The sequence below is a fragment of the Pongo pygmaeus genome, chromosome 1 (genome assembly GCF_028885625.2).
Source record: "Pongo pygmaeus isolate AG05252 chromosome 1, NHGRI_mPonPyg2-v2.0_pri, whole genome shotgun sequence".
Lineage (NCBI taxonomy): Eukaryota > Metazoa > Chordata > Mammalia > Primates > Hominidae > Pongo > Pongo pygmaeus.
The window spans coordinates 110,530,032-110,552,711 of record NC_072373.2 but is presented as its reverse complement, the minus strand read 5'-3'; the positions used below and the strand labels follow the sequence as shown (position 1 = coordinate 110,552,711).

The 22,680-nt window shown below is 39.6% G+C and overlaps 1 protein-coding gene and 1 long non-coding RNA gene across 4 annotated transcripts in view; one reads left to right on the top strand and one right to left on the bottom strand.

The window, feature by feature from the left end:
* Window positions 1-5,583, bottom strand: part of WARS2 (tryptophanyl tRNA synthetase 2, mitochondrial) — a 120,256-nt gene extending 114,673 nt beyond the window's left edge. The window contains exon 1 of the mRNA XM_054454729.2: window positions 2,163-5,583. The gene's annotated coding sequence lies outside the window, so the exon portion shown is untranslated. The remainder of the gene's footprint in view (window positions 1-2,162) is intronic.
* Window positions 5,251-22,680, top strand: part of LOC129015968 (uncharacterized) — a 120,322-nt gene continuing 102,892 nt past the window's right edge. For 2 of the 3 annotated variants that reach the window (XR_010126196.1, XR_010126194.1), the window contains exons 1-2: window positions 5,583-5,961; window positions 9,472-9,653. This is a non-coding gene — a long non-coding RNA (uncharacterized LOC129015968). Of the gene's footprint in view, window positions 5,962-9,471; window positions 9,654-22,680 lie in introns of all 3 variants that reach the window. The other variant, XR_010126195.1, reaches the window with a different exon arrangement.

Here is a 22,680-nt window from a genome sequence, read left to right as displayed (position 1 = left end):
ACGCCCGGCTAATTTTTGTATTTTTGGTGGCGACAGGGTTTCACCATGTTGCCCAGGCTCTCCCAAACTCCTGAGCTCAAACCAAGCCATCCGCCTCGGCCTCCCAAAGTGCTGGGATTACAGGCATGCGCCACCGCACTGGGCTTATGTGGCCTTATTTCATTCGTCCTGTAAACTTTGTTGAACCCTACCGTAATGTGCTAGGCACTGAAGGTACAGAGAAAGACATATCTTGTCTTCAAGATGTGTACAGTCTAATAGAGTAGCGGGTAAATAAATGATGTACACTTAATAGGTGTTAAAGAAGCAAGCACCGCAAGTTTTAAGGAGGAGTGGTTAGGACCGTGGTGTTTCAACCTAGTCTAGGGAAGGCTGCAGGAAGGTTATACCTGATGGAAGAAATTGTTTTGTTTGGGGTTATGAGAAAGTTTAATACAGTTCTCCTGCTTCTGTTAATTCACCTAAAATCTCCCAGACAGATAACGAGTGTTTCAGTAAAAATATAACTGGAAGAAATTCATGACAATTCCTTTATGTGTTTTGTTATAATTCATCCAGCTACTGAAAATTACCAAGGAGAGGTAGGAGGTAAGAGATGCCTATAAAGGAGCTGAAATCTACCAGGGTAAGACAAAACAGTAAATTAAAACCATATAGTATAATCTTGTAGGTATACAAAGTACTGGTGAAGTTGAAGTATAATTGGTGTAATTTAGAAGTGAGCAGGAAAGGGATGAAGGCAAAAAAAACTAGGAAATCAAGTTATAGTCTTCAACAAAGCTGATCAGTTTGGTTTTGGCTGTTAAATTTGAGTTGCTTATAGTACTTCCAAAATGTGATGCCCATTAAATAGATACATGGGTCTGGAGCTCAGAAGAGATTTGAACTACAAAACAGATGGTAATTGAAACCAAGGAAATCCTTGAGACCACCAGATAGAGTTTGTGGAATGAAAGTAGCCAGATGATGGAAATAAAGGAGCCAAGAGGTGTTGTAGAACCCAAAGAATGTGATATTACTGAGACCCTGGAAACAGACCTTGCCAGGGGAAGGGGGATATATGTTATCCTTTGTAAAATGCAGTTTAATAAATGCCCTACATATTTTACCCATACATAGAGCAAAGCATTATAGTACAGTTTTTTACATATATTTTATTAATTAGATTACATGACCCTAGCAATTAGCAAGATTAGATTTCTGACATCCTCAGTCATCTAGATAGCAAGATAAAACCTAGCAGTAAGACTATGGTGCACCAAAAGCTGTCAAAGGGTGTACCTACTTTCTTCAAGAAATAGTTCTTAGTCGTATCTGCAGACTCCTATCACCAATAATATTTTCGTGGGAGGTATTTCCAAGACATAGTCCCACTAAAAAAGGTGGGACTTTAAGACCACGAGTTTGATAACTTTAGTATCCTGATTTTTAAAATAGAAAATATTTGCTAATTTTTAGACTTTGTTAGAAGTAATAAACTGTGTTTTGCACCGTCGCGGTGACCTGGTAACTCTCAGGTGTCACTCAGCCAGCCTTGCTTCTTGGACAAGGACTATAGTTTATATTTCTAACATCTCCCCCAGCACCTAGAATAGTCTCTTGTGCAGAGTAGGCACCTCTTTTAAAAGTAAATTGGATTTTAACAAATTACACAGCTTATTGTCAGCAATTGTTATGGTTTTAACAGCCGGAAGGAACAGAAAAGACACAGGATGTATTAAAAATGAACCAGTTCTGTCTACTTTTGTACTTTTTCACAGTAAGCATTTTGGTGTTGGGGAAAGTATGACTACAAAGCTTAGCATCTTCTAAGAGGAGGAATATATTCAGCTCAGTATATTTAACTTATATAAGTTTTTAATAATGGTAACCATAACTCCTAAGGGAAAGATATATTATTCAATATATCTTTAAAGAAAAAACCTATAATACACTTTTGAAATGTTTTCATACAAAATGGTTAACATTTAAAAGTGTGTATATATCATGGGCTGGGCATAGTGGCTCACACCTGTAATCCCAGCACTTTGGGAGGCTGGGACGGGCAGATCTCTTGAGGTCAGGAGTTCGACACCAGCCTGGCCAACATGGTGAAACCCCATGTCTACGAAAAATACAAAAATTACCCAGGCATGGTGGTGTGCGCCTGTAGTCCCAGCTACTCGGGAGGCTGAGACACGAGAGTTGCTTAAACCAGGGAGGCAGAGGTTGCAGGGAGCCGAGATCAAGCCACTGCATTCCACACTGGGCGACAGAGCAAGACTGTCTCAAAAAAAAAAAAAAAGAAAGAAAAGAAAAGTGTGTATTATGCAGTTGGTTATACGGAAAATTCTCCTATGGAATACTTCATTCTCCAACAGTGGTGTTTAAATGAAGCACCACTGTATTTAATGACGGTATTTTACCACTGCTATCATTTGAGTAAGCTAAAGAACTTTGGTAAAGTAAGATATAAATGTTGTATGGAAAGCAGACTTTAAACATACCTAAGATTTAAAACTTTTATAGTCCTATCCTTATAGCATGAACTATATGTCTACATATGTTCATGCTTACAATTTTGAACACTTGTTTAAATTTTGATTTCTCATCAACACTTTTACTTTATAGTAAGTTCTGGTAATTTTACTCTCTCCTTAACATTCCCTGAAAATCCTCTCTTGCTAGAAACAACAGATTAAAACCAGACTGGCAGTTGGGAAATGGTTTCTATTGCAACCATGTGTGTCAGAAGAAAGGATTAGGTTTCCTTGTCCAAGAACATCAAGGGGAACCCCCACCTCTGCAGACACACCTCTATTCCTTAGTAATGGAGAGTTTATACCTAGTTAGATTTAAATGGGATAAGGGAAGAGTTTAAATCCATTCTTAGCTCAAGCAGTATAATCAGCCCTCAAGTCTCAAAGTATCCAATTTTGTTTCTCTAATTTAATTCTAAGTGTCAGGTTGGTATTAGATGCTGATCAAGGTAATGGAGAGTTGCCCTACACATTTATTCACTTAGAGAAGAATTTTGCAGAGTGCAAAGACTAGATGGCAATTGTATTCAAAACTTACTTAAAGCACAATTCATTCACCCCTGACCTTTCATTTATATTGAGTATGTTTTTTCAAATATAGAAGAGATTCCATAATAAAAGCAAACAAATCTCTCTCTTCATAATTATGGGCTACAGTTCTCTGTACATGTTCTCTGACCATGCCATCTTATGCTGGACCTATTATAAGGACCCAAATTAAAGTGAGGCAGATCCTGCTTTTGAGTGAGATAACCTCCAAGAGTCATTAAAGTATATGGGAAACTGTAATAGTGATTATTCTTTTTTTACCTTTGGCTTAACTTTAGTTCTTCCTCTTATTTTATAACTGATGAAACTTGTCCACAGATATTAAGTACCTTGACCAAAATCACACAAGTAAAAGCAAGAATGAGAAGAACCTTCGGCTGGGCACAGTGGCTCACACCTGTAATCCCAGCACTTTGGGAAGCCGAGGTGGGTGGATCACCTGAGGTCGGGAGTTTGAGACCAGCCTGGTCAACATGGTGAAACCCCATCTACTAAAAATACAAAAATGAGCCAGGCATGGTAGCGGGCACCTGTAATCCCAGCTACTTGGGAGGCTGAGACAGGAGAATCGCTCGAAACTGGAAGGCGGCAGTTGCAGTGAGCCAGGATTGTGCCACTGCACTCCAGCTTGGGCAACAAGGGCGAAACTCATCTCAAAAAAAAAAAAAAAAAGAAAAAAAAAGAAATCCATCTCCAGATGAGTGTTCTACTTTGACACCACGGTAAAGCTGAAGAGGCTAAAGCTAGGGCGGGTCGAAATGGGAAAAGGTTCCACATAAAGCCACATCCTTGTGTCAGGCTTCAAAGTCAGAATAAGCAAATGTCCTATTTTTAAAGGCTGATACTCTCATCTCCACCCCTAATGTAATGTGTCAGGCTTCAAAGTCAGAACAAGCAAATGTCCTATTTTTAAAGGCTGATACTCTCATCTCCACCCCTAATGTAAAAAGATGTTGTCTTTCCCTAGTAGTTTTTGGGAGAGAGCAAATTATAGCATCTTACTGTAAGGACAATAATCAGAAGCTTATCTTACCTTTGGGAAGGCTTAAAGGGTTTTTTAGGGAGCCATCATTATCACTTTATTTCTGGAAGAAAGGGCAAAATCCAAGAAGAGACTAAGTGATGTGAATAGCAAAATGGGATTTTTCTCAGAGTACTTTTTTCTTAAGATTAAGGGTCAAGGCCACACTTTTTATATTGCCAGGTTCAACTTCTTGCCGTAAGGACAATTTTCTACCCCACAACAGTGAAGATATTTTGATGAGAGTTGAGAGAAGGTGGGGAAGGTGGGTAGAGTCAGAGCAGACACAAGTGAATAATATGCATGAAAACTGACTCCATTACCTGTAGAGTCCTTAGTGTTCAGAACCAGGAGGAATACTGATTACATAGGAATGTTACAGGCCCCAGGATTCCTGTTCATATTTAATGTTTCCTCTCCATACTCTTACAAATGGCCATTTCAACATTAGAGAACAGGTCTTTAAAGAAGGCAGAGAATTGCTGCTCCCTTGTGTATGGATCTAGAATAGAGAATAATTTGGGAGAATTGTAAGACTATTTCAATGGTCCTTATCCCCATTTTTCATCCTCAGTCTTAGGACATGTATCCCATAGAAGAAATACAACTTTAAAATTAGCAAAATTCGACTTTTGAAAGTGTATTTTACTTTGTTGTCTCTCTTTGCATGGTGTATCTTTTCCACTTGGTATGGTCCTAAAGACAAGATCCTTATGCTATCTGTACACTTACTCTATTTTAAAATCACCATCTTTTGCTCCCAGCTACTTTATAACTTGGGGGAGCAGGGTTTGCAGTTCAAAGCTTATCTTTTACAAAAAGAACTTTAACAAGATCTCCAAAAAGCTCCCTCGAGTGGCTTTTAGATAGGCTCTTTTCTGTTTGTCTTGTAATCAAACTACATCAGATCCTATCCAACACCCTGTCTATCCAGTATGATGCTATGATCCTAGGTGTGACTACTGAAAGTAAAACATAATGCTTAGATCTTGATATTTATAAAAACATGATTAAAAGATATCTTTGCCTCTCTAAAAATAGGGTCTTGACCTCACTGTCTCAGTCAAATTCCATTTCAGCCAGTGAGATTTCATTGGACTTCCCCAGATCCATTAACAACTGCAATCAACTGTGTTTTTCTTTACTTTTTCTCCTTAATAGGTAGAACTGAGCATGATCTTGGAGAAAATCTGCATACATTACTGATCTCTGAACCATTTACCCTTCATGTGCCTCTTTTTCCGTGTATGTGCCTCTTTTTCCTTCTATGTAAAATAAGTGAAAGAAAGAGGAGAGCTAGATGATACCACTGTAACTCTTGTATTTCAAGACACTCATTTCTGCCTTGTCGCAGATTACAGTCATTTAGAGATACAGAAATAGGTATTACAGTCAGAATCCACATTTTAGAGTATATCTGCTGACCCCATGTCTGTGGAAGATACTGAGATGCAGATACTGAGAATGGGCCTCAAAATTTTTCTCAAGACTGTACTCCAGGAAGCTATGCTGAACCAAATGAAATTGGCCCTACTTGTCATCCTAGCATAGCAGGTTTCGGTTTATGAAAGACAGAGAATATGCAACTCTCTCAGCCACCTAAATATGAAGTGGCTTTCCACAGATCTCTTTTCGAAGGGTAAGTAGGAAGAATATCTTGACCTGTTTTTGTTCTCTGTAGCAGTTCCTCTAGCTCCCAACTGGATTACTTTTTGCTTGTTCTCAGATACATGCTTCCTCTTTTGTAATCGGCAGTCACAATGATTTGTATGACAGATGCTAGCCCAAGAGAGAGTTCCAGAAGAGGGCTACCTAACAGGTGCTGTGGCATTTAGAAGAGGAATGGAGCCACTGTCTACGCACAGCTTGCAGGTGTGGAGAACAAAGTATATGTGTGTTGGAGAGGTGGTGGGTGGGAAATAAATACCCCTGCCTCTCTCTCCTCTCACCCTTTGATCTTCTGATCTTTTGGTTACTCCCATTTGATGAACCTCAGGACAAAGGAATATGACTTATCTAGTCCGTAAAGGTCAGTCCCTCCGCCAGCCCCTTCCCCAGATGCACAGAACAAGATGCAAAATGATAGACAATGGATCCGAATGAAAATATTCACTGTAGAACTATCTATTTACAGAACTAGGAATAAACTAAAAATGATAAAAACCAAAATCATCTTAGGATAACTTTTTAACCAGGCATTAAATTTCTTAAAGGCAAGACCTTTATCTTCATCTCTGACTTACAGTACTAGGCACATCCAAGAGAGGCTCATCGGTGCTGTGCGTGGAAACTAAGAAAAAAAAAAGGGGGGGAGCTCAATAAATATTGGCAAATTGGTTAAATGAACAAAACACATGTGAGGGGGAGGAGGGAAATGTGCAATGGGATATTTTAGGTAGTGCAGAGAGTTGGGGAAAAAAAGTTTTTGAGCCTAAGAAACCCTGGAAGCATTTTTTAATTCTCTAATAGATGCTTGCTTCCTTGTGGTTTGCTCTTTCTGCTAAAAAGCAGAATGCATAAAACATTCTGATTAGTTAAGGATTATTACTTAGGTTCCAAATAATGTTTCGTATATAAATCTAAATTACTACTCTTCCTCCATTCTGCTTCCTTTTCTGTTTGGTCAAATCCCTGTGGGAGAGAGTAGCATTCCTGTGGTGGGTAAAATAATTTCTATGGAAAATTTTCAAAATGCAATTTCTATAAACATTATGTGAAGATATGATTTATTTCTGGATTCAGTCCTTGTGCTTGTGTCATCTTCCAATTTATCATCAAGTTCTCTGTGTGCCAGTTCTGTTTTTAAGGATCTGTTCATATCAGTTGTAATCTCAGAGGGTAAACTTCCACTAGCAGGATTGAAGCAAAAAATAAGAAAATGTGTCCCACAAGGCAGTGGGTGCACTGAAAAGAAGATGGGTCTTTATTCCCAGTTCTGACACTGCTATAGCAAGTAAAGTGACATTGAAAAGTCCTTAACTTTTCCACCTTTTTTTTTTTTTTTTTAATTATTATTATTAGACAGAGTCTCACTCTGTTGCCCAGGCTGGAGTGCAGTGGAGTGATCCGGGCTCACTGCAACCTCTGCCTCCTGGGTTGAAGCGATTCTCCTGCCTCAGCCTCCCAAGTAGCTGGGATTACAGGTGCCCACCACCACACCCAGCTGATTTTTGTATTTTTAGTAGAGATGAGGTTTCACCATGTTGGGCAGGCTGGTCTCGAACTCTTGACCTCAGGTGATCCACCCACCTCAGCTTCCCAAAGTGCTGGGATTACAGGCATGAGGCACCACGCCCAGCCAAGTCCCCTGTTTTTAAAAATATTAGCCACTAGATAATTCAGTATGAGTCCACACAACCACTGACAGTGAAAACAGGGACATACTTCTTGGGGCCTTTCTCCTGGTCTGCATGCACAACCCCACCACAGGAGTAAGAGGCGGGGGTACACTTACCACTTACGTTGTCACTGCTAGTTATCACCTCAGTAAAAACAAGACTACCATGCCTAGTGCACAAAAGGTCACAGGACACAGGACTGTGGTTTCTCCTCAAAGAGTGACATTCGTTTAGAACTTAGTTCATTCCTCTTATCCCAGAACTGCTTGAGAATTAAGGAGGGAAAGAAAAGAAGAGGGTCTCTAGCTCTGACCTTTACTGTGTTGGGAAGATCCCCACTCTAATCCTGTTGCCACTCCTTTTTTTTTAAGACAATAATAAGGTCTCCTTTTCTAGAACACTCAGCTCGTAAGTTTTTAGACCTGTCCTTGGTGGCCGGGCGCAGTGGCTCATGCCTGTAATCCCAACACTTTGGGAAGCCAAGGTGGGCGGATCACGAGGTCAGGAGATCGAGACCATCCTGGCTAACATGGTGAAACCCTGACTCTATTAAAAATAACAAAAATTAGCCGGGCATGGTGGCGGGTGCCTGTAGTCCCAGCTACTCGGGAGGCTGAGGCAGGAGAATGGTGTGAACCCGGGAGGCGGAGGTTGCAGTGAGCCGAGATCACGCCACTGCACTCCAGCCTGGGAGACAAAGCGAGACTCCGTCTCAAAAAAAAAAAGTTTTTAGACCTGTCCGACTGACATTTAACACCATGAGATGGTGGAGTTGGGGAGGACGTGAGACTAGTAACACACACACACAGATTTTCAAGAGCTTGACATTCCATTTACTCACCTAGCAAATACTTATTGGGTGTCTTTTGTGCCAGGCACTGTGCTAAATACACAGAGCTGAATAGGGTACTATCTGTGCTCTTCAAGATCTCCGTTTAATGAGGGAGAAGGCAAACAACAATCAGAATTTCAAGACATAAGATGTTGTCTGTGGGTTTGTCAAAAAAAAAAAATGAAAAAATTCAAGAGAAACATCTTTGTATCAGGAAGCCCTTTTGATTTCCTTAAAATCACACTTTGTCAGCAATCCTAGCTTCACTGCTTGATGTTCGTATAACCTTGGACAGGCTTCCTAAGAGTTCTGGACCCCAGTGTCCTCATCTGAAAATGGGGGCAAAGAATAAGCTCCCCAAGTTTCCTTACTGCTCTAAGATGAGTACTGAGCTCAATCTTGAAGGAGTGTCTGTATAGAATTTTGAATTGGAAAGAGGAGCAGGGTGCCCTTAGGAGAGAGAACTGCATGAAGAAAGCAAGAATATGCAAATGAATAGGGCATAAAGAAAGGTGAGAGTAAAGAGAATAAGGTACCAATACATCTCCCTGCTTCCTCCTTCACCCCCTTCCGTGTATTTTCATCCAGCCATCAGAGTGACCTATTAAAATGTAAGTCAGGTCGTGGTCACTATTCTGCCCAAAACCCTCCAGTGCCTTTCCATGTCATTTGGAAAAAATCCAAAGTTCTTAAAACCTATAAGACGTAAGTGACCTGCATCCCCCATCCCAACCTCTCTTTCTGGCCCTTTCCCCATTGCCTTCCCCCTGCTTTACTCTACTCCAGACATGCTGGTCTCCTCACCAATGCTCACCAATTACCACCTAAAACATTTTACTTTATTTTCTCCTCCTCTAGAATATAAGCAGCATAGGAGCATGGCCTTTTGTCTGCTTTATTATGTATCCTCAAAGTTCAGAATGTGCATGTCTAGTAACATATTTGTTAAATGCATTTTCTTACTTACAGATAAGGAAACTAAGATCAAAGAGAATGCAAATGAAGTCACATTGCTCTTTAGGAGAGTGTGGACCAGTGCACAGATTTTCTGTTTCTCTGTCCCAGGAGCTTTGAGGTAGATAGAATGATGGGCCCTGAAGATGGCTATATGGCAGAAGGAACTTTGCAGATGTGATTAAGAATCTTGAGATGAGAATACTTTCCTGGTTTATTCTGGTTACTCCAATGTAATCATAGAGGTTTTTCTAACAGGGGAACAGGAGAGTCAGCCTGAGAAGGAAATGTGATGATGGAAACAGAGGTTGGAAGATGGAAGGGGACCCAGAGCCAAGGAATACAGGTAGAAAAGAAAAGCCTGGATTCTCCCCTAAAGCCTCCAGATGGAACACAGCCCTGCCTCCAACTTGATTTGAGAACTTCTTACCCCAAGAACCGTAAGCTAATATATTTGTTTTTGTTTTTGTTTTCTTTGAGATGGAGTCTTGCTCTGCTGCCCAGGCTGGAGTGCAGTAGAGCGATCTTGGCTCACTGCAACCTCCGTCTTCCAGGTTCAAGCGATTCTCCTGCTTCAGCCTCCCAGGTAGTTGGGATTACAGGCACCCACTACACCCGGCTAATTTTTTTTTTTTAATTATTATTATACTTTAAGTTTTAGGGCACACGTGCACAACGTGCAGGTTTGTTACATATGTATACATGTGCCATGTTGGTGTGCTGCACCCATTAACTCGTCATTTAGCAGTAGGTATATCTCCTAATGCTATCCCTCCCCCCTCCCCACAACCCACAACCATCCCCGGTGTGTGATGTTCCCCTTCCTGTGTCCATGTGTTCTCATTGTTCAATTCCCACCTATGAGTGAGAACATGTGGTGTTTGGTTTTTTGTCCTTGCGATAGTTTGCTGAGATTGATGGTTTCCAGCTTCATCCATGTCCCTACAAAGGACATGAACTCATCATTTTTTATGGCTGCATAGTATTCCATGGTGTATATGTGCCACGTTTTCTTAATCCAGTCTGTCATTGTTGGACATTTGGGTTGGTTCCAAGTCTTTGCTATTGTGAATAGTGCCGCAATAAACATACATGTGCAGTGTCTTTATAGCAGCATGATTTATAATACTTTGGGTGTATACCCAGTAATGGGATGGCTGGGTCAGATGGTATTTCTAGTTCTAGATCCCTGAGGAATCGCCACACCGACTTCCACAATGGTTGAACTAGTTTACAGTCCCACCAACAGTGTAAAAGTGTTCCTATTTCTCCACATCCTCTCCAGCACCTGTTGTTTCCTGACTTTTTAATGATCGCCATTCTAACTGGTGTGAGATGGTATCTCATTGTGGTTTTGATTTGCATTTCTCTGATGGTCAGTGATGATGAGCATTTTTTCATGTGTCTGTTGGCTGCATAAATGTCTTCTTTTGAGAAGTGTCTGTTCATATCCTTTGCCCACTTGCTGATGGGGTTGTTTGTTTTTTTCTTGTAAATTTGTTTGAGTTCATTGTAGATTCTGGATATTAGCCCTTTGTCAGATGAGTACATTGCAAAAATTTTCTCCCATTCTGTAGGTTGCCTGTTCATTCTGATAGTAGTTTCTTTTGCTGTGCAGAAGCTCTTGAGTTTAATTAGATCCCATTTGTCAATTTTGGCTTTTGTTGCCATTGCTTTTGGTGTTTTAGACATGAAGTCCTTGCCCATGCCTATGTCCTGAATGGTAATGCCTAGGTTTTCTTCTAGGGTTTTTATGGTTTTAGGTCTAACATTTAAGTCTTTAATCCATCTTGAATTAATTTTTATGTATGGTGTAAGGAAGGGATCCAGTTTCAGTTTTCTACATATGGCTAGCCAGTTTTCCCAGCATCATTTATTAAATAGGGAATCCTTTCCCCATTGCTTGCTTTTGTCAGGTTTGTCAAAGATCAGATAGTTGTAGATATGTGGCATTATTTCTGAGGGCTCTGTTCTGTTCCATTGGTCTATATCTCTGTTTTGGTACCAGTACCATGCTGTTTTGGTTACTGTGGCCTTGTAGTATAGTTTGAAGTCAGGTAGCATGATGCCTCCAGCTTTGTTCTTTTGGCTTAGGATTGACTTGGCAATGTGGGCTCTTTTTTGGTTCCACACGAACTTTAAAGTAGTTTTTTCCAATTCTGTGAAGAAAGTCATTGGTAGCTTGATGGGGATGGCATTGAATCTATAAATTACCTTGGGCAGTATGGCCATTTTCACAGTATTGATTCTTCCTACCCATGAGCATGGACTGTTCTTCCATTTGTTTGTATCCTCTCTTATTTCATTGAGCAGTGGTTTGTAGTTCTCCTTGAAGAGGTCCTTCACATCCCTTGTAAGTTGGATTCCTAGGTATTTTATTCTCTTTGAAGCAGTTGTGAATGGGAGTTCACTCATGATTTGGCTCTCTGTTTGTCTGTTATTGGTGTATAAGAATGCTTGTGATTTTTGCACATTGATTTTGTATCCTGAGACTTTGCTGAAGTTGCTTATCAGCTTAAGGAGATTTTGGGCTGAGACAATGGGGTTTTCTAGATATACAATCATGTCATCTGCAAACAGGGACAATTTGACTTCCTCTTTTCCTAACTGAATGCCCTTTATTTCCTTCTCCTGCTTAATTGCCCTGGCCAGAACTTCCAACACTATGTTGAATAGGAGTGGTGAGAGAGGGCATCCCTGTCTTGTGCCAGTTTTCAAAGGAAATGCTTCCAGTTTTTGCCCATTCACCAATCAGAGGTAGATTTGGTCTTTTCACATAGTCCCATATTTCTTGGAGGCTTTGTTCGTTTCTTTTTATTCCTTTTTCTCTAAACTTCTCTTCACGTTTCATTTCATTCATTTTGTCTTCCATCACTGATACCCTTTCTTCCAGTTGATCGTATCGGTTACTGAGGCTGTGCATTCGTCACGTAGTTCTCGTGCCGTGGTTTTCAGCTCCATCAGGTCCTTTAAGGACCTCTCTGCATTGGTTATTCTAGTTATCCATTCATCTAATTTTTTTTCAAAGTTTTTAACTTCTTTGCCATTGGTTCGAACTTCCTCCTTTAGCTCGGAGTAGTTTGATCTTCTGAAGCCTTCTTCTCTCAATTCGTCAAAGTCATTCTCCATCCAGCTTTGTTCCATTGCTGGTGAGGAGCTGTGTTCCTTTAGAGGAGGAGAGGCACTCTGATTTTTAGAGTTTCATTTTTCTGCTCTGTTTTTTCCCCATCTTTGTGGTTTTATCCACCTTTGGTCTTTGATGATGGTGACGTACAGATTGGTTTTTGGCGTGGATGTCCTTTCTGTTTGTTAGTTTTCCTTCTAACAGTCAGGACCCTCAGCTGCAGGTTGGTTGGAGTTTGCTGGAGGTCCACTCCAGACCCTGTTTGCCTGGGTATCAGCAGTGGTGGCTGGAGAACAGTGGATATTGGTGAACCGCAAATGCTGCCGCCTGATCGTTCCTCTGGAAGTTTTGTCTCAGAGGAGTACCCAGCCGTGTGAGGTGTCAGTCTGCCCCTACTGGGGGGTGCCTCCCAGTTAGGCTACTCGGGGGTTGGGGACCCACTTGAGGAGGCAGTCTGCCCGTTCTCAGATCTCAAGCTGCGTGCTGGGAGAACCACTGCTCTCTTCAAAGCTGTCAGACAGGGACATTTAAGTCTGCAGAGGTTATTGCTGTCGTTTGTTTGTCTGTGCCCTGCCCCCAGAGGTGGAGCCTACAGAGGCAGGCAGGCCTCCTTGATCTGTGGTGGGCTTCACCCAGTTAGAGCTTCCCGGCCTCTTTGTTTACCTACTCAAGCCTGGGCAATGGCGGGCGCCCCTCCCCCAGCCTCACTGCCACCTTGCAGCTTGATCTCAGACTGCTGTGCTAGCAATGAGCGAGGCTCCATGGGTGTAGGACCCTCCGAGCCAGCTGCAGGATATAATCTCCTGGTGTGCCATATATTAAGCCCATTGGAAAAGCGCAGTATTAGGGTGGAAGTGACCCGATTTTCCAGGTGCCATCTGTCACCCCTTTCTTTGACTAGGAAAGGGAATTCCCTGACCCCTTGAGTTTCCCGGGTGAGGCGATGCCTCACCCTGCTTCGGCTCACGCACGGTGCGCTGCACCCACTGTCCTGCACCCACTGTCTGGCACTCCCCAGTGAGATGAACCCAGTACCTCAGTTGGAAATGTAGAAATCACCCATCTCCTGTGTCGCTCACACTGGGAGCTGTAGACTGGAGCTGTTCCTATTTGGCCATCTTGGTTCCACCCCACACCCGGCTAATTTTTTTGTCTTTTTAGTTGAGACGAGGTTTTGCCATGTGCCGGCCAGGTTGTTCTCGAACTCCTGACCTCAGGTGATCCACCTGTCTCGGCCTCCCGAAGTGCTGGGATTACAGGTCTGAGCCACTGCACCTAGCCATTTGGGTTGTTTTAAGCCTTCAAGTTTGTGATACCTTGTTAGAGCAGCAATAGGAAACTAATACAAGTTCTATTCACTGCACCTTAAGAGAAAAATGCTGGGCAGGTAAGGCAGGGACAGTTTGTTGATTCATTATTTAATAACTAGCTATTGAGCACCCCTCCCCACTTTTTTGGTGGAACAGTGTGTAGTAATATGAGGTAAAGAACGTAATTTGTGCTCTCAGAAGCTTACTAGCTAGCAGCTACAGCTATGGCTAGTGAATGGCCAGCCTTGAATTCAAGGGGGTAGGATTTGCACCTGACTTGGGACCAATGCTTAGACTTCCAGATGCAAAAGCTGGGAGCCTCCTTCCAGGATTTGATCTCAACACAGACAAGAGTGTTTATTCACTCATTTATTAGTTGACTCAACTACCAATTAGTGTATACATTGATATATCTGTTTTAGCAAAGAAAACAGGGAAGATATGAAAGGGGAACTTTTACATCTTAATGTATTTTTTTTTAAAGCAGTAGGATTAAGTGTGTTTGTGTAATTTAATTTGAAGATTTCCAGTATTTTTTCATGTTTTAATTAATTATTTTGAGACAAGGTCTCACTCTCTCACCCAGGCTAGAGTGCACAGGTAAAATCATAGCTCACTGTAGCCTCAACCTCCTGGGCTCAAGTCATCCTCCCACCTTAGCCTCCCAAATAGCTATGACTACAGGCACGTGCCACCACACCCAGGCAATTTATTTTATTTTATTTTTTTATTTTAGAAAAGGGTTCTCACTGTGTTTCCCAGGCTGATCATGATCTCTTGGCATCAAGCAGTCCTCCCACCTCAGCCTCCAAAGTGCTGGGATTACAGGTCATCAAGCAGTCCTCCAGCCTCAGCCTCCAAAGTGCTGGGATTACAGGTGTGTGCCATGACATCCAGCCCAGTATTTGTTTTTTTTAATTAAAAAAATGGTGGCTCATGCCTGTAATCCCAGCACTTTGGGAGGCCGAGGTGGGCGGATCACGAGGTCAGGAGTTTGAGACCAGCCTGGCCAACATGGTGATACCCCATCTCTACCAAAATACAAAAAAATTAGCCAGGCATGGTGGCACGCACCTGTAATCCCAGCTACTCTGGAGGCTGAGGCAGGAGAATTGCTTAAACCCTGGAGGCAGAGGTTGCATGAGCTAAGATCATGCCACTGCACTCCAGCCTGGGCGACAGAGCAATTCTCCGTCTCAGGAAAAAAAAAAAAAAAAAAAAGAAAATATTTTCCGGAAGCTAGTCTGAGCCAGGCAGTATGAAAGACACTGAAGATAAAAGAGCAGCCTTGAACTCTACACACTTACAGCTTAATAGGAGTGACAAGTGAACAGGGGATTGCCCCACCCAAAGCTCTTGTGACCAGAGAGAGAAACAAGGTTTCTGTGGAGGCCCAGAGGGGTCCTTCAACCCTGCTTGGAGGACAGTACTGGGGTGGAGAGGGTCAAGTAGAGATTCCCAAAAGTAACATCGCAACTGAGCAGTCTGATCCTTAGCAAGGTTCGGGCCCTTTGACCTTGCCTACCCTGGCCTCAGTTGTTTTGCTAACCAGACCCAGCTGTATTGTGGGTGTCTTCCTCTCGCCTGGTGTCCCCGCCTGGACCCTTCACTCTTTGCTTCCCACACCCTGGCATTACACAGGCATTTTCAGACCCTTTCCCAGGATTCTGTTTACAGCCAGCATCCTGTGCAGCTCGTGAGGAGTCATAAGCCCATGATGAGATGAGAGGAGGAACTTGGAAGAAAACATGATGAACATGGACAAAGCCAAGGAGAAAAATATGCGTGTTTTCATTTGCTTTTCCCAAACAGGATGCTTTCACACCACTGTCTATAATCCAAACAGTATGTTTCTGCTTAACATACTGTGAAGATGTGAAGCCACATGAGAAATGTTCTCCCAAGATGGAGTTAGTGTCCCTCCTGGAGCTCCCTCAGCACCCTGTGCTCCCACATTTCAAAGGATCACTCACACCCTAGCCCATTTCCTCACTGTCTAATGTTCTCCACAGACCCCTAAGATCCTTCTAGAGCCATGACCAGCCTTGCTTGAGGTTGTATGGCATATACCCTGTGCACAGTGAATGCTCAATAAATAACTGCTCCATTGAACTGAATAGAATAAAACAGCATAGATACTAGTTTGGTCAAATTTTAAAACATCAGAAGTTCCACTCTCATTTTGGAAGGCGGGGATGTGATTAAAATTCAATTTTAATTGATTATTTCTCAGAAAACATAAAAATGTTCCTATAATTCTCAAATAAATATTTACCAATTTCATTTTCAACCTGATTTGACACTCTGAGGAGGGTGGAAGGTTGAGTACATCATAAAAACTTCAGTTTACCTATAACTTGTGGTTGTGTGTGAAGAAAGAGCACAGGATATAGAAGAGGGAAAAATGCTTTGAAAACTCTAAAGTGGGTTGCAAATGTTAGTTTGTTTTCACACAATGGACACAAAAACCGCCCGTGCATTCAGTCACTTGCAGACTGAAGCAAACAGCTGTATTTGGATGAGGCAGAGGAATGGTGGGAGGAACTGTTTCTTGTTGCAGAGAGCATTCAGTTGTTCTGGGCTTTGCCAGGACACAGATGGTTTTCCTTGCTGGAATTGGTCAGGGAGGGCAGGGAAAGGGCCCAGGCTTTGCTTTCCCATAATTGACAGTACAGAGTTTTAAGAAATATTTGAACAGTAGCACTGTTCTGGTACCTACGTGGGAAAGCCAATTCTTGATTTTAAAAAATCAAATCAAAGCAGTGACAGTGACATATTCTGCTTCCATTTCATACCATTCCTGACTTCTTAGAAGCAGTTGATGCTAGTGGTCTTCTCTGGCAGGGATTGCTAGCCCTGGCTTTGCAGCAGCCCATGGAGCCGCCAGTTCTCCAGGGGAATTGCAAAATACTGCTAAGTATTCTAAAAATGAAATTAAATATTCATTTTATTTTAATGTAAATGTGCCATCCAATACTTTTAGAAGATGTCAGTACCGTGGAATGACATGACCAACAATAATATGTTGCAACTCTGAGATACAGCTACAAATTCTCCAAATAAGATGCTGATGGTCCTGCAGTCCAATGTTGTGTGATTTTCGCTGTGGCCAGCTATACAAGACTTAGCCTATACTTCTCTCTGTGTAACTGTAAAAAATTTTGTAAGTCTAAGATGGTCATATATTCTTTCATAAAACCTCAATGTAGTGAGTTCTAATCATTCTTGATCTTTCTCAAATAAATACTAGTCAAATCTTTCCCAATAACTAGGTAACTAAGCATTCATATTTTACAACTGTAATGTAGTTTTGGTATGAGAAAACTATTTCCTCGTCTCCAGGATCTAGAAAGTAAACATGTAACAAACAATTAGGAATGTGGTATCGGGTAGTCAGATGTTCTACATGTCTCCAGCCTAAGCTCTCCACTTCAGATTTCTTGCTCTTTTCCTTTTTGCTTAAGCATATCTTGGTATGTTGCCTGGAAGTTTATGTGTGTTACTACAGCAGAACAAAGAATTATGTAATATAAAGCCCAACTTGTTTTTCTTTTCCCTACCAGTTGTACTATAACTTAGACAAAACTCAACCATTTTCTTTCATTATGTACAGTGGCTATTAAAAAGAAAGGATGTAGAAAAAATTTTTTCAGGAAACAGTGGAAAACTAATGCATCATGTTCTGCCTAACAGGGGACTGTAAATAGAAGTCAAGTCCAGACCATGGAAATTGCTTCTTTAAAATATATTTTTTTAATTTTAAAAGGAATACATTCACATGGTTTAAAAAAAACCGTCAAACTAAAGAAGAATACAAAATAAGAAGTAAAAGTTCTACCCTCCAACCTACTACCCCAACTCCTGAATCCCACTGCCAAGAGAAACAGTCATTTGTTGTGTATCTTTCTAGAAGAATTCTATGCATATTACAGAGGTGTCACAAGTACCCACATGCTTCCTTCCCTTACAAGCTCTGTTACTTGATTTTTCTCTTTACTGTGCTTTGAGCATCTTTGCATATTAGTAAACATATATACCTGAGTTAAAAAAATCAACAGCTGGGTGTAGTGGTGCACACTTGTAGTCCCAGCTATTTGGGAGGCAGGGAGGCAAGAAGATCCCCTGAATTCTAATCTACCCTGGGCATCTTGGCAAGACCCTGTCTCTTGAGAAAAAAATCAAAAGCTTTATAGTATTCTCTTGAGTAAGAGTATTATTATTTGTTTATACAACCTCTTTTTGGTGAACATTTGAATTGTGTTTAGATAGTTACTAATGCAAACAATACTTCCAGTGAACTTTTGTAAATATATATTTGTATATATAAGAGAATAAATCTTATACCTGCAGAGTAAATTTCTAAAACTGAATCACTAATTCTGACATTATGTGCATCTCCAGAGATGTTAACAAACATACACACCCAGCAACAGTGCAAGACAGTGTATTTCCCAACTGCTCCCTCACTGAGATTTTTTAAAAACATATAAATACTATTATAAGTTACCTCTGGAGTTAAAGAATAACTTTTGCTTTTTACTTTCGTAGACATCTGTACTATGTAAACTTGATATAGTGAGGATGTTTTTTTTTATAATTAAAACAGATTAAAGCGATTCAGAACACTTGTTTGTAACTGGTTTTGGAATGAAATTTTACTTGGAAAATAAAGGCCTAGAATATGAGACTATTCATCAATAGAAAACCATTGTAGGGAACAGTTAACAGGTAAAGCTCTATTTAATAAGGGCAAGCTGATGGCAGGGAAAGGAACAGACCGTAAAGAGAACTCACCTGTGAGAATTGGCAAAGGTAACCCTGTGGTATCAAAATGCAGGAGACCAGAGATAGCTATAAATCTCTTGCAGTGTTAATGCCTCCACATGAAGTCATAATCCCTAGAATGAGAATTTATTTTTCATGATACACCGATAATGCAAGGGACAATGATCAGGAAGTACTGCACTTAGTCTTTCTTTCTCGTACCCTAAAATGTTTTTCATTTTATGCTCTTTTAGAATAGAGTGTACTCGCTTCCTCTCTTCCTCACATAGACTTGAAAACTCAGCGACTTTAGGATGCAACTCCAGGTTGACACATTTTCATTAGTTTAGAAAACCCACGTGTCCCACTCTCAGAATCATTATTATAGTAGAGGAGCTATTCAGGGCAAGGATTCCTTGGGAAACAACATCCAGATTCAAGGGAAGACATCTGAGTCACGACAACTTAAAATCCATCCTGGCCTGCCACAAAAAGTGTTTCTGTAACATTAAGTACCTCATATGCAATTCTTGAAAAGGAAAATTATGTCAATATAACGTGAAATTTGTGAAACTCAAACGTGATCATCTAGGCAAGGAGAGCTGAAATAGAAGAAATAAAATTATAGCCTCTAATATGAAAGGAAATACTTTTAGTGTGGTTGCTGCTAAGCAGTAGTTTTTTCAGCTGTATTTAAAAATAAACAAATAAAAAGAAGCACTTGATTGCTGGTGATAGTGCAAGCTTGTATAAACCCAATGAAGTGAATTTAACAATACCAGCATTTACTCTTTGTTAAGAACTGAATTGTGTTCCTGTCACATTTATATGTTGACATCTTTACCCCCAGTACCTCAGAATGTGACTGTATTTGTGGACAGAGCCTTTAAAGACGTTAACTAAGGTAAAGTGAGATCATCTGGGTGGGCCCTAATCCAATCTTGTAGTAAGACATTAGGACACAGACAATACACAGAGACCATGTGAAGAGAAGACACAGGGAGAAGTTAGCCATCTACAAGCCAATGAGAGAGGCCTGAGAAGAAATCCACTTTGCTGCCACCTTGATCTTGGAATTCCAGCATCCAGAACTGTGAAAAAATACATTCGAATTATTTAAGCCATATAATCTGTGGGTTTTTTGGGCGCTATCTTGGCTCACTGCAAGCTCCACCTCCCGGGTTCACACCATTCTCCTACCTCAGCCTCCCTAGTAGCTGGGCCTACAGGCACCCGCCACCATGCCTGGCTAATTTTTTGTATTTTTGGTAGAGAGGGGGTTTCACCGTGTTAGCCAGCATGGTCTTGATCTGCTGACCTTGTGATCCGCCCGCCTTGGCCTCCCGAAGTGCTGGGATTACAGGCGTGAGCTACCCATGCCTGGCCCAATCTGTGGTATTTTTTTATGGCAGCCCTAGCAGACTCAGACACTCATGGACACATAACTCTGGAAACGTATTTCCACAAAAACAGATGCTTGTAATCCCAGCACTTTGTGAGTCCAAGGTGGGTGGATCATCTGAGGTCAGAGGTTTGACACCAGCCTGACCAATATGATGAAATTTCGTCTCTACCAAAAATACAAATATTAGCTAGGTGTGGTGGCAGGCACCTGTAGTTCCAGCTACTCGGGAGGCTGAGACAGGAGAATTGCTTGGACCTGGGAGACAAAGGTTGCAGTGAGCCGAGATTGCTCCACTGCACTCCAGCCTGGGCAACAGAGTGAGACTCCGTCTCAAAAAAATAACATATATATATACATTTATATATATACATAAATATATATGTGTATATATATATAATGTATATACATAATATATATGTGTATATATATTATGTATATACATAATATATATGTGTATATATATTATGTATATACATAATATATATGTGTATATATAATGTATATACATAATATATATGTGTATATATATTATGTATATACATAATATATATGTGTATATATATTATGTATATACATAATATATATGTGTATATATATTATGTATATACATATGTGTATATATATGTATATACATGATATATATGTGTATATATATCATGTATATACATAAATATATGTGTGTATATATATCATGTATATACATGATATATATGTGTATATATATCATGTATATACATGATATATATGTGTATATATATCATGTATATACATGATATATATGTGTATATATATCATGTATATACATAATATATGTGTATATATATCATGTATATACATAATATATGTGTATATATATCATGTATATACATAATATATGTGTATATATATATTGTGTATATACATAATATATGTGTATATATATTTATGTATATACATATATGTGTATATATATATTTATGTATATACACAATATATGTGTATATATAGTGTATATACATAAATATATATGTGTATATTTATATTTATATATACACACACATATGTGTGTATATATTTATAGATACAAATATATGTGTGTATATATACATATATGTATGTATATATTTATATATATACATAAATATGTGTGTATATATATACATAAATATATGTGTATATTTATGTATACATACACATATATGTGTCTATATTTATATATACACACATGTGTGTATATATATTTATAGACACACACATATGTGTGTATATATATTTATATACACACACATATGTGTGTGTATATATATTTATATACACACACATATGTGTGTATATATATTTATGTATATACATAAGTATATATGTGTGTATATATATTTATGTGTATACATAAATATATATGTGTGTATATATATTTATGTATATACATAAATATATATGTGTGTATATATATTTATGTATACACCTAAATATATGTGTGTATATATATTTATGTATACACCTAAATATATGTGTGTATATATATTTATGTATACACCTAAATATATATGTGTCTATTTATGTATACACCTAAATATATATGTGTCTATTTATATATACACCTAAATATATGTGTCTATTTATATATACACCTAAATATATGTGTCTATTTATATATACACCTAAATATATATGTATATGTGTATATTTATGTATATACATATATGTGTATGTATTTATGTATATACATAAATATATATGTGTGTATATATTTATGTATATTCATAAGTATATATGTGTATATAGATACATATATGTATATACACACACATACACACACATATACACACATATATACACACACATATATATACACAGATATATATATAGAATTAAAATTATTCGCAAAAAAGGAACAAGAATGGAAACAAACTAATTTCCTGCTGTAGGAGAATGGTGAACTATGATATATTCACACAGTGGAGTATGATGTACCCACAAAAAAACTGAGGAAAGCTGGCTGGGCATGGTGGTGCATCAGCACTTTGGGAGGCCAAGGACGGAGGATGGCTTGAGCTCAGGAGTTTGAGACCAACCTGGCCAACATGGCAAAACCCCATCTCTACTAAAAATACCAAAATTAGCCAGGCGTGGTGGCATTGGCCTGTAGTTGCAGCCACTTGGCGGGGGCCAAGGCAGGAGGATGGCTTGAACATTGGAGGTCGAGGCTGCAGTGAACTGAGATGGCGCTCCTGTATTCTGGCCTGGGTGACAAAGTGAGACTCTGTCTCAGAAAAAAAATACTGTGGAAAGCCTCTGTGTCCCAATATGAAACAATCTCCTGGATATACTCTTGTGGAAAAAAGCAACATGCCACAGAGTATATGTAGTAAGTTTTATCTATGTCAGAAAGAAGGAGAAATAAAAATATGTGTATGTATTTGCATATTTTTGTAAAAAGTAAACACAAGAAGGATAAACCAAAAATGCAAATAATGACCTGAGGTGACTGGGGGGGGGGGCAGGGTAATGAGCTAGATAAGACAGGGAGGGGAGTGTGATATCCCTGAGTATATCTTTTTATGCAGTTTGAATTTTTGAGTCATATGAATGTTTTACAATTTCAGAAATAAATTGAAAAGTTGAAAGAAGCAAACCTTACAATTGAATACATTCAGAAAATAAAAAACCTAACCACTTGACAAGTTGATAACATAATGATGCAGGTAAAAAGAATGAAAGTAACTTTTGAACATAGTAATCTGAATGGGATCCATCTATGGACTCAAAGATCTGCAATAAAATCTGAAATAGTAGATTTGTTATTAGAAGTGGCATTAGAGTACTGAAATAATTTTATTTGTATTGCAGGCTAGAGAAAAAATTGTGTTCAGACAGTTGGGAAC